This window comes from Silene latifolia, chromosome Y, assembly GCF_048544455.1.
Source record: "Silene latifolia isolate original U9 population chromosome Y, ASM4854445v1, whole genome shotgun sequence".
Classification (NCBI taxonomy): Eukaryota; Viridiplantae; Streptophyta; class Magnoliopsida; order Caryophyllales; family Caryophyllaceae; genus Silene; species Silene latifolia.
This window is the reverse complement of record NC_133538.1, coordinates 243,366,410-243,378,683: the sequence shown is the minus strand read 5'-3', so window position 1 is coordinate 243,378,683 and position 12,274 is coordinate 243,366,410.

Here is a 12,274-nt window from a genome sequence, read left to right as displayed (position 1 = left end):
GAAGACTCACTCACATTTATTCTTTGGTTGTCTTTTTTCCATTGATGTCTAGAAGGTAGTTAAGGACTACTTTTCTCTTCAGGTTTGTCCTTATAATAATAATAATAATAATAATAATAATAATAATAATAATAATATAATTGTAATAATAATAATAATAATAATAATAATAATAATAATAATATTTCGTTGCCCCTAAACTTATGAAGAAATTGGCAGAAATATATTTCGCGAAGGTTGCTCCTATATCGGACTCTGTTTTCACTTTGACTCCGTGGCAGGTGGTATTATGGAAGTCTCATTAGGGTGCTCACTCCTCGGATTGGTTGCGTACAATTCCTATTTCTAGGTTGGGGCAGACTACAAATGGATCGACCTATCGTAGTGTGCTTAGCTATCGACTGGGTGTTCCGTTGTTCATAGTGTCTAGCCCATGTCCTGCTTGTTCTCGGGTCTTTGATGGTGATATTTATGGCGATCATGCTGTGTCCTGTGCTGGTACTGTGGGCATTAAGCATCGAAATAACCTCGGTTGCGACACCTTATTGGATATCTGCTACTGGTCTGGGATTTCTGCCGGTTGGAGGTCGATATCGGTTTGGTTGATGGGTATGATAAACCCCTTCGTCCAACGGATTCGCTTCTTTATTCCTGGGACAGGGGGCGAGATATGTGTGTCGATCCAACGGCATCCTCCCCCGTGATTTAGTCTGGGATGTCTGATTTTGTGCTCGGTCATATTGTTGTTGATGCTGCTCAGCGAAAGTGTGCCAGGTATCAAGATTTGTGCATGGCGGCTGATTATGGTTTCCTACCCTTCTCCTTCTCTTCGCTGGGGGAGCTAGATACGGATGTTGTTGCCTTGCTCAAGCGGATTCAGAAATTCTATGTATCTCAGAATGACGGGGCTCATGCTGCCCCTTACATTTTTACTAAACTTAGCTTTGTTATCGCTAAGGGAGTGGGCGCCCAAATAGTATCTCGGTTGCCCACTAATTTTCTGTAAATTTTGATATTGTTTTAATAAAAGTGGCGCTGGTTTTTATAATAATAATCTTAATAATAATAATAATAATAATAATAATAATAATAATAATAATAATAATAAGCTAAAATCATCAATTACTCCCTTTTATAGTACACTTTTTCAAAATTACTCCCTTTTATAAAAAATTTTAAAAATTACTCCCAAAAAATTGCTGAAATTTTTAAATTGCTCCCAAATCCCTTTTTTTTGTACATTTAGGACGAAAATGCCCTTGATTCGCTGAATTGGGTCATTTTGTTTGCTTCATATCTGGAGTTTTACATAAACAAAAATTACGTTCTTTATACGGATAGAATCTTGAAGAAGTCTACTTTCCAATGGCGTTGGAATCAATAAGTTTTACCGTGTGAATTTTGCCCAACAAGCCTTCAAAGACTGATACGATTTTAAGACAGATTTGCGTCTTTCCACGAGAATTGCGATTCCCGACAAACTACAAATCATCCAGAAGTCTACCTTACCAATTCGGAAACTAGACTCAAAGGGCTACAACCATGTAAAAGGGCGTTTACATTAAATCAAAATAACACCATGGAAATGGCTCCTCAATATCAGACACGAATCTGGAAAAACAGGGAATTTCAGTCTTAAAATCGTATCAGTCTTTGAAAGCTTGTTGGGCAAAATTCACACGGTAAAACTTATTGATTCCAACGCCATTGGAAAGTAGACTTCTTCAAGATTCTATCCGTATAAAGAACGTAATTTTTGTCTATGTAAAACTCCAGATATGAAGCAAACAAAATGACCCAATTTTGCGAATCAAGGGCATTTTCGTCCTAAATGTACAAAAATAGGGATTTGGGAGCAATTTAAAAATTTCAGCAATTTTTTGGGAGTAATTTTTAAAAAATTTTATAAAAGGGAGTAATTTTGAAAAAGTGTACTATAAAAGGGAGTAATTGATAATTTAGCCTAATAATAATAATAATAATAACCACCACAACAACAATAACAAAAATAATAATAATAATAATAATAATAATAAAGACGGTTGTTAGAGGTCTTAATGACCCAATAAAACAGCAAGAGGTATATGACTTCTTACTGGATAATAAATTGGATTGTGGAGCAATAATAGAGACTCACATTAAACCCTGTATGAGTAACTATATTTGGTTAAATAAAGTTTCTAAGTTTGCAATGGTGAATAAAGATGAATATCATAATAATGGGTGCATTTGGATTTTTTGCCTAGCATCTGAACTCACTCTTACTGTTGTGGTGATGTCTGCTCCGATGATGCATTGTGTTTGCTTACATCATGCCACTCAGGAAACTTTCCAAGTCACCTTTGTTTATGCTTTCAATAAGGGGGCTGATAGGCTTTATGTTTAGGATTCTCTAACCGAAATATCTAGCACAGTATCTTCCCCTTAGGCTTGTTTAGTAGATTTCAATGATACCCTTAACACTGAGAAAGAATAGGAAGTGATCGAGATATGAATAAGTTTAAGGACAGTCTTGATGAGTGTCGCCTTGTGGACCATCTTGCCACTGGGTGCACTAATACATGGAGTAATAAGCAAGTAAGTAACATTCGGTGGGAAAAGCTTGATAGAATACTGGTCAAATGACTCTGGCTGGGCTCTATTAACTCAACTGCTACTTTCCCCTCTACTGGAATCTCTGACCACTCCCCTGGCATTCTAGATATTAATGATAATTTGGTCAAACATAAGAAATCCTTCAAATACCTGAACTGTTGTGTTGGGTTCCTTATGTTGATGATAACATGCCCATTTGATTTGTGTCATCTTAGTTTACCTTTTCAGGATATATGATCATATCAAGCATGGATTAAGAAGTGTTGAAGTTGTTAATCATCCCATTGTATTAAGTCATGTGTCATCTAATGTACAAGTGAGAAAGTAGAGTATATTAGAGTAATAGAAACAGTCCAGACGACTGTTGCTTTCACAAGCAAACAGCTGCTTGGATTATTGCCACAACTTGTAAAACTTGAAGTTCCTTTTTATCTTTCAAAAGGCTTTCACGTGACTCTTATTTTTTCAAAGATAAAAATCAGATTTTTAATAAGGATTGGTCTTCAATAAAGAGTGGTTTGAATTATTATTTTCAAAATGTTTCCTCTTTATGCAAATTCAACCATTTGGCTCTTTAAGAAAACAAAGAATGCTTTTTGCCATTTTAGTGTTAACTTGTCATCATGTGACTTGTCTTTTCTTTCTTTGTTTTCTGAATTTGCATGAGCTTTTAAGGATATCTTTCAAACCATCTTTCCCTATTCTTGCCTTTGCAAAAGAGCCCTTTTTGGTGCAAGTTTTGGGTGGTTGCTATTGCCCTTCACATGTGAGGTCTTTGACCCTTCAAAACCCTAGCAACCTCCTCACCCATTTCCTCTATAAAAGGCGAGTCCCTCCTTCATAAATCCTCAAGACTTTTCTGAATTAATTCTTCCATCTTTGCAAATTATTTCTAAAGCTTAAAAATCGTGTTTATTTGCAAAAACCTTTAAAAGTCTTCAAGTGTCTTCAAGTTGTTACAGTCGTGGCTACTGTTGCTTTTCTATACTAAACTCTCTTGCTTATGAATTGTTGATCTTGTAAAAGTTGTCCATCTCTATTCTTTGTTAAGAATGTGTTAGTAGAAACTTGATCCTATAACATTCTAAGTGTGTTAGTAGAGTTTAGGACGGAGTAGTCTTTAACTCTTGGCAACCGGAGTAGGTTGTGAGTTGGCAATCGGAGTAGGTTGCGAGTTAGCTTGTCATAAGAACGGAGTAGTTCTTGTACTAGCTTTACAACCGGAGTAGGTTGGTGTCTTTTATTGTAAGGGTCTTTTAGTTGTCGGAGTAGATCACTAAAAGAAAAGCAATAAAACGGTAGATTGGACGTAGGCACTTGAGTATTTGCCGAACCAATTCAAAAATCTCGTGTTCATTGTTTTTTACTTTATTTCTGCTGCAATTTACTTTGTTTGTTTGTTTTGCTTTGCTTAACCTTAGAAGTAATTTCATCATCTTTATCGCATTTGGTCTGCAGTCATATTCCACAAATCGAGACAAATAGATACGGTCGAAACGATTGTTGCTTTCATACTTCAGCAAACATTCATCGTGATACTTGTTCAATCTTTCAATATTATTCAAAGTATCTTCTCATCTCTTTTGTTCTCGTAACTCACTTTAATTCAATAAAGTTGGAGTTATAAATTTTTAAATAGTACCTAATTCACCCCCTCCCCCTCTTAGGTACATGAATCCATAAACTCAACAATTGGTATCAGAGCCTCGTGCTCTTGATCGAGGCTAACCGCCTTAGAGTTTGATTCGTGGGTAATGGATTCCGAGAAACACTCCAAGATCCCGGTCTTTACCGGTTCGAATTTTGGATGGTGGAATGAGTGCTATATGGGGAATGTCCGACTCCGAGGAAGATGAGGAACTCATCGAGGAGGAACTTGAGGCTAAAATGTGTCTTGCAAATCATGGTAAATAAAAAGTCTCAAAAACCTCAAAACTTGAACACTTAAGATGCCTCATGGCTAACCCCGACGATTCCGACTCCGATTCCGACAACGAGGTAAATCATCTAAAGGCCAACGCTAGAACTTACTCCAAAGAGAAAGTATGTAAGCTTCTTGACCAACTTTTTGATAAGTGTCGGTTTCAAAATGATAAACTCGAGGTAATGCAAAATGAGATTGAGGAAATTGCTCAAGAAAACTTTAATCTGAAAAATGAACTAAAAGCAACAGATCACGTCACACTGTACTTCGAGGCATATAATGAAGTTAAAAGAGTCAACAAGATAAACAAACATTTGACTAAAGAACTTGAGCGTCTTAGGTTGACCCCCACTGATGTCTCTGACCTTGAAAATGTCAACACTACCTTGGTGATGCAAGTTTCCTCTCTAACCAAGGAACGTGATGACATTTTGAAGGACAAAGATGCTCTTGAAAATGAGATCTATGACCTTGTAGTTGAAGTTGTAGACTTAAGAGAAACAGTGTCTAAGACTGTTGCTTCTGACCACGATTTGGACAAGTCTAAAAGAAAGAGTGAATGGTTGGAAAATGAAAATGAGTGTCTTAAGAGTGAGGTTTTTTGTCTCAAGAATGAAATAGAAGATCTCCATGATAGGCTTACTTTCTTTCAAAAAGGTATGCCCGAATGTAGCACTTCTTGGTCTTCTCCTCACCATAGATCCGATAAAGTCGTTGATCTAAACAAAAGACTTGACGAGATGACATCTAAATATGAAGAGTCCAAAGAAAGATTCATATATCTCGTGTCTAAACTCAACAATCACACCCATGACTTCATTGTTGAGAAAAGATTGTCCATAGAAAGTGTTAACAATGATGAACTTAAAAGAGAAAAGGAAAAGAATTTGCATCTTCTCTCACGTGTCAATGACTTGACAAATGAACTTGTTAATGCTAAGAACATCACTGAAAAATGGGAAGGAAGTCAAACCGTGTTAAACTTCCTCACGAATCAAACCGAGAAATGTGACAAAGTTCTTTGGTTTGGGCTTCAAATGGAACAATCGATGATTGTTGCATCCAGAAGCCTAAAAACGATTTTAGAGGAAGGAAGTATGTAGGTCTTCCCGAATACATCATTTGCAATTATTGTGGTGACAATGGTCATGTTTTTAATGGATGTACAAAACGATTTGATGACATTGACAAGAACACCAAAACATTAAAAGATATGAACATTAAGAAAGACACCACAAGTTATGTTGATCACAAAAAGGGACCCAAATTCATTTGGGTTCCTAAACTCAAAAACTAATCTTGTGTAGGGCTTGGTGAGAGGCGGCCGCAATTGGTACTTGGATAGTGGATGCTCTCGTCACATGACGGGTGATAGAAGCCAATTCCTCTCACTTAAAGCATATGATGGTGGCACGGTAAGGTTTGGTGACAACAAGAAAGGTGAAGTAATTGGTATTGGAAAAGTTGGTAAGTCATCCTTACTTTGTGTCGACAATGTGCGGCTTGTCAAAGGTTTGAAACATAATCTCCTTAGCATTTCTCAACTTTGTGATAAGGGTAACTTTGTTTAATTTCGTGCCAATATGTGTGGAATTTTTGATGCCACTACTAATGAACTAATACTTGAAGGAAGACGTGTCAAAGATGTGTACTTAACTAATTTGAACTCTCTATCCGGTCACACCATGTCTTGCATGAGTGTAATGAACAATGATCCTTGGTTATGGCATAAAATGTTTGGTCATGTTAGTACAAAAACTCTTAATACCCTTAAAAGACTTGACTTAGTTGAAGGCATTCCTAATATAAAATTTGATTTTGATAAAGTATGTGATGAATGTGCTAGAGGTAAACATGTTAAAAGTTTCTTTAAATCCAAAAGAATTATGAGTACATCTCAACCTTTGCAACTTTTACATATCGACTTGTGTGGACCAATGAGAACTAGAAGTAGAGGTGGTAGTCATTATGTGTGTGTCATTGTTGATGATTACTGTAACACCCGCGAATTTTCCATTTTTGGCAATTATAATTTAATTAACCGTTCTATTATCTTAATTATATTTTAAAATATTTAATTTCATTATTAAACATGATTGGTATAAATATTATATTTTTAAAGCTTAAGTTGTACAAAATAAATATTTTAGTCGGATAATAATGACAATAATAATAATATTTCCCGTCTTGAGTTATAGTGGGCTTGAGACGAAAATCCTAGTGGAAACCGACTTAATTTGAGTTGTTGGGCTTTTTATAACCTATGGGCCTTTTCTCCTTCTCTTTTCTTTTCATAAAACCCTCACCTAACACCTCACAACTTCATCTCCCTCTTCATTTTTCTGAAATTCATCTTCAACAACCCTCACCATTTTTATACATCTATCTTACAAATCTTCAAAACACCATAACTTGCTCAATTCTTATCCGATTCAAGTGATTTTCGCGTCTATCTCTTCCTCTCATCGCCCTCCTTCTTTCTAGGAGAAAGGTTAGTTGACCCGGAAGTGGATTCTTGAAAGGTAGACGAGTCTTTTGTGGATTTAAGTGCAAAAAGGTAACGGTGATGGGTTACTCGACTTTTATGTTAAAATTGTGTGATTTGTTTAGTATTAGACTCATATGATTGTTAAATTTGTTGTCTTTCATGATTTGTGGTGAATGGATGTTGATTAGAATACTTGAATAACATTTCTCACATGTTTATGGAAAAGTTTCACGCTTTATTGTCTTTGATCCGTATTGGTTGAATTTCTATCTCAATTATGTTGTTTTTCTTGGTTAGAATCATGTTAGGATAGGTAAATAATTGTTGTGGAACGATTTGTGGTTGTTTGAAAATGATTTGAGAGACGATTTTGGCGATTCACGCGTGAGTGGGTCTCAAATGGGTTGACCGCCACGCCTCTGGGCAGACCGGGGAACCCCCTGTATTTTATTTCACTTTTCAAAGTGCGTTGTGGGTCTCAGCCGGTTGACCGGCCGCCGGCTCTGGACCGGCTGGGAACCCACTGTAACATTTGGCTTTTTTACAATTTTTCAAAAATGAACCATAGGTCTCACCCGGTTGACCGCCACGCTCTGACCTACTGGGAACCTCTGTGAGTTTTATTGAAAATCCAATATGTGCTGGAGTCCCGGCCGGTGGACCGGCCGCCCCCACAACCGGCCGAGACCCCTCGATTGTTCTTCTTCGCCTATAACTTATATTAACCAATGATTCACGCATGTATCTTTTCCGTGATTAATAAGTGATCAATTTAGGACATGATTACGTGATGATCATGCCATTATGGTTACTCCTATTGTGACTCAAGTGTGACATTTTACATTGTGTGACTACTTGACATTCCTTATTTATTTGCCCTCGGACATTGGGTCACGGTTAGGTGCCATTGTTTCCGAGTTGGGCTATTTTTCCTTCCGCCTCTTGGACCGGGGTCACGGTTAGGTGACAAGGTTCCGATTTGAGGTTACTCGACTTTCGGGCACGGTTAGGTGTACCATGTTTCGAGTCTTGGATACGATTTGGTATCGTGTGTCGAATCGGGTGTCGTCCATCCCGAGAGTCCGGCCAGGGTTTAGACTAGGACCGTATTATGATCGTCGTCCTACCAAGAGGTTGGAGTCTAGAGGGTTGTCTTGTTTGAGTTCATACTAAGTATATGTCTTACACTTGTTGAGTCGTGTCCACATGAGTGGGTTGACTTGGTGATTCTATTCCTTGATCGTACATTCATCCTCATATACCATGCCTATTCTATTAAGTATTATGCCTGTTTCACCATGATTGTTCATTATATCTCCTTATTCTTCATTGTTCACATATGTTGCATGATTGATATGTTCGATTAAGTGTTGTTTGTTATCTGCTTTTTCGACATATTGTGGTGGGAGAACCCTGAGTTACTCCCCACTCGATCGTGGCGTTCATGTTTACATGAATGACAAGTGGTGAAGATGCTTACGTGGGGAAGACGTGTGGGCTAGCGAGAACTAAACCCTTGGACCTTAGTTTCTAATTTAGAAACCCTTAATTTGTTTATTCGTGGGATATCTTTTCCCCGCTTTCTAGACTTGGGTTGTAATGACCTAAGTTGCCTATTATTGTATCTGTTTCATTTCGCTTTTGACACCCGCGTGTTAATCTTTAACTAGTAAAATAAAAGTTTTTAAAATATCGCAAATTTCCGCTATAATTTATTAGTTATATTTCCGCGTTATCGCGGTGTCACATTGGTATCGAGCATATGTTGCTCCCGACGCACACACGTGTACCCCGAATTTAAATTGAACTTGACCTTGAATAATGAATGAGAGATGGGTAGACTTAAGGACCTAAGTTGGTAGTCTGTAGTGTGGTTGCTCTTTGTTAGGTTCTAACACGTTTGTTGATTGTCCTTTAATAATTTTTGTGCCCTTGGATCAATGACCGTGAGCTTACCTACGTGAAGATCAAGACTTGACGCCTTTTGCCGAGAATTGAAGAATTGTTCGACTTTTGAAGAATGCTTCTTCTTCCTTGAAGATATTCCTCATTCGTGTGTACCTTGCCTTCTTCTTTCATTTCTTGATGCTTATTTCCTCTTCTAAACTTTCTTTTCTCTTTTCCTTGGAAGCTACTCTTGTACCCTCCTAACTTGTCCTTTGTTCCTTGCTTATCCTCCCTTAACGCCCTTTTGATAGTACTCTTTCTTTTGCTTTACCTTGGAAGCTAGTTAGTACTCGCCCGACCTATCTTTCGTTTTTGTTTCTCCTTCCATAACATCTTGCATATAGATCTCTTTCTCTTGAAGAGTGTCTCTACCTTCTCTGAGATTCCTTCCTCTCTTAGAATGCCTTGTCATATTCCCTTGTCTTTGTGCTCTATACCTATCGTAACTCTTCTCATATATCTTGAGAGTTGTCTTTGTACCTTTTCTTCTTATAATACCCCTCATGGACACCTTCATCTTTGTCTTATGGAATGTTAACCTTGGTTGAGAATTTTGGCTTTGTGGAGTTAGTTTGTGATGGATTCCTAACCCTCGCCTTGAGAGTTTGTTTTGTTAGAGAGGCTTTGCCAATGTGGTAAGACATACCTTGAGGTTTCTTAGACCTAGTTGCTTGTCATGAACTGAGTGTGGTCGATTAGTTGAATTATTTGGGTCGTAAAGTGTGAGTTGCATGTGTTACTAAGGTTATAGAACTTGGCTTTGTTGTTTATGGTTGAGATTTGAAAGGCTTGGGAAGTGTAGTGAGACGTGTCTTGGGATACTAGTGCCTAGTACTTGACTTAGAATGGATGAAATTGAGTGGTGGAATTGAAGAGGTAAGATTGAATGAGTAAGTCGAGTTATGATAGGCTTTCGTAATCACTTTGGATATGAGGGTTTGATAATGTACACGGGACCATGAGAAATGCTAATTGTGGGATTATTGGTTTGTCTAAGTGAGTGATCTTGATTACTACTTGAGGTTGGTATGAGAGTGAGACTAAGCTACATTATTGGGGAGTCTTAGCGCTTGTTTTAGTAGCTAGAAAGGATAATAGTATGGTTGATGCCAAATGTTAAGTTGAGGAACATAGTTTCAATTTATGGAGTTAGAATGTGGGAACATAAGGTGGTAAAGTGTTGTTACAACTAAGACCTTGTTTCTTGAGAACTCGATGGTAGGTTTTGTTCTATGATACTGGATTTGAAAGAAAATACTTTGGGATGCTGATGACCGTAACGGATTGGTAATGTGATTCGATAGTAGTTGGCTCATGAGAGTTCTTGAGTTGAGAGAGACTTAGCATTGAGAAGTATTTGTTACCCCTATGGTTTTATACTTTGAGGTTGTGTCGAGTACTTGAGATAAAGAGATGCTATTATACTTGAGTGGTAGATTTACCTTAGGAAATTCTAATATGTGATAGGATAGGTGAACAATGAATCTAACCAATTTATCAACCCTTAAGCGAGCATTTATTTTTACCTTGATCAGTCATAGAGGTGTAATCCTTTAAGAGAGACTTTCATATAAGGAATGAGATGAATTGCCTTGACCCTCGTTTTGGAATTTGGTCGTTTTGTTATGATGGTACAATATCCTAATAGGCGTGACCTTGTTAGAGAGAACATTAAGTCTTAGAAAGTGTATGGTGTAAGCCCTAAAATCCCCCTCGTACCTTTAAGCATCTTCCTTCCCTTCATTCATACCTTGATTAGATTTATTCCTCAAGTATAAAAAGTTACTTGTCATTTCCTTGCCTTGAATAGCTCCCTAATTCTAATATCTCTTACTATTGTTATCTAGTTACCGTCATTATTTGACTCTTTTAATCTCACACCTTGACATGTTCATGTATCCCATTGAAATTTCCTATCATTTCTTGACCTAGTTATTGCTCTTGTTTCTTTAGTGGAGTGATAACATTGTTGGCTACGTTGTAGAGTGAGTGAGATGCTCTTTGAGGATTCCTTGTGAACCTTGACTTCACAAAAAAATTGGTTTAGTGGAACTTGAGTTGAGTTGAGTAGGAAAAATTGTATAACAAATCTATTCACTTTTGGTTGGTGGTCTTTATGATTTGGAGAAGTGTGATCATCTATAATTGTGAATTCGGGGGTGAATAAGATTTTGGTTTGGAGTGTTAGAAAGTATAAAGACCTTGAGATTTTGATCTTTGATTAAGGATTTTACCATAGTGAGAACTCTTAGTGGCCGATAGTTAGTTATGTGTGTAACTCTTTTAGTGGTTTTGATCCTTCGTGGAAATCGTTGTAGATGATTTATATTTGAGAGTTTTGGAATCATAATTGTGGTGGAGTGACTTGACCCACGTGATAGCATAGGAGTAAAGTGTGCAAGTATTTTGAGGAAATTCTTGGGAGTTATATGGTTATGAGTCTCGTGGTTAGGAAGTTTTCGGCAGATTCGGATGACCTTGTTGTTCGACATTTAAGTATCTCAAGCGACTCCTTGTTGCCTAATTTCCTGTCCTCTTTGACCATAAGTGTTACCGTTCATACCTCTCTTCCTCGTTTATGCTTGCTCCTCCTTTATAATTTGATGTTAACCTATGAAATTCAATCTTTGATATCCTTGTGGATTCGATTTCAACTATTCTCCTAGGAAGTTCATCATAGCTCTTTTGTTGGTAAAGTTTGAACCCTCTTGGCGTACCTTGTGTTCATGATATCCATGGTCTCTTCATTTCGTACTATTTCTAAACATTTCAAGCTACGCTTTTGATCCACTTTGTTAAAAGTTTATGTTACCTTTACAAGACCCTACCTATTTTAAGGGTTTGAAAATGGAAATTTGATTTAGTTCTCCTTTTGTTCTATAAGTATAACTCCTTTTATTGATTTTAATTGCTAAACCCGAGTTACTTTTAACTTTGCTCAATTTCTAACTAACCTTGATCTACTTATGATTTCTTTGTCAGAGTTCGATATTATATATTTTCGGAAATTTGACTTCCTTTTGAGTTTAAAAGTGAAACCTTTATCTCTAATTTGACTTTGGCAAAAGAAAATTTGAGTGAATTGCCTTTTTCTTTTGATTTTAACGTTGATCGGATGTTAGAACTCGTTATTTGAAACATTTAATAACTTGTTCTACGCTTGTCGGCGAATGATTTTCATTTTTAAATTTGACTTTGACTTGGAAAGTTAGCGTTCTTGTGTGCACGACAAGAGCAATTTCGTTCCAGGAATGAGACTTATACTTTTGAAAACTCTTCATTAATGTTTTTGAAAGTATTTTGATTTTCGATTTATACAA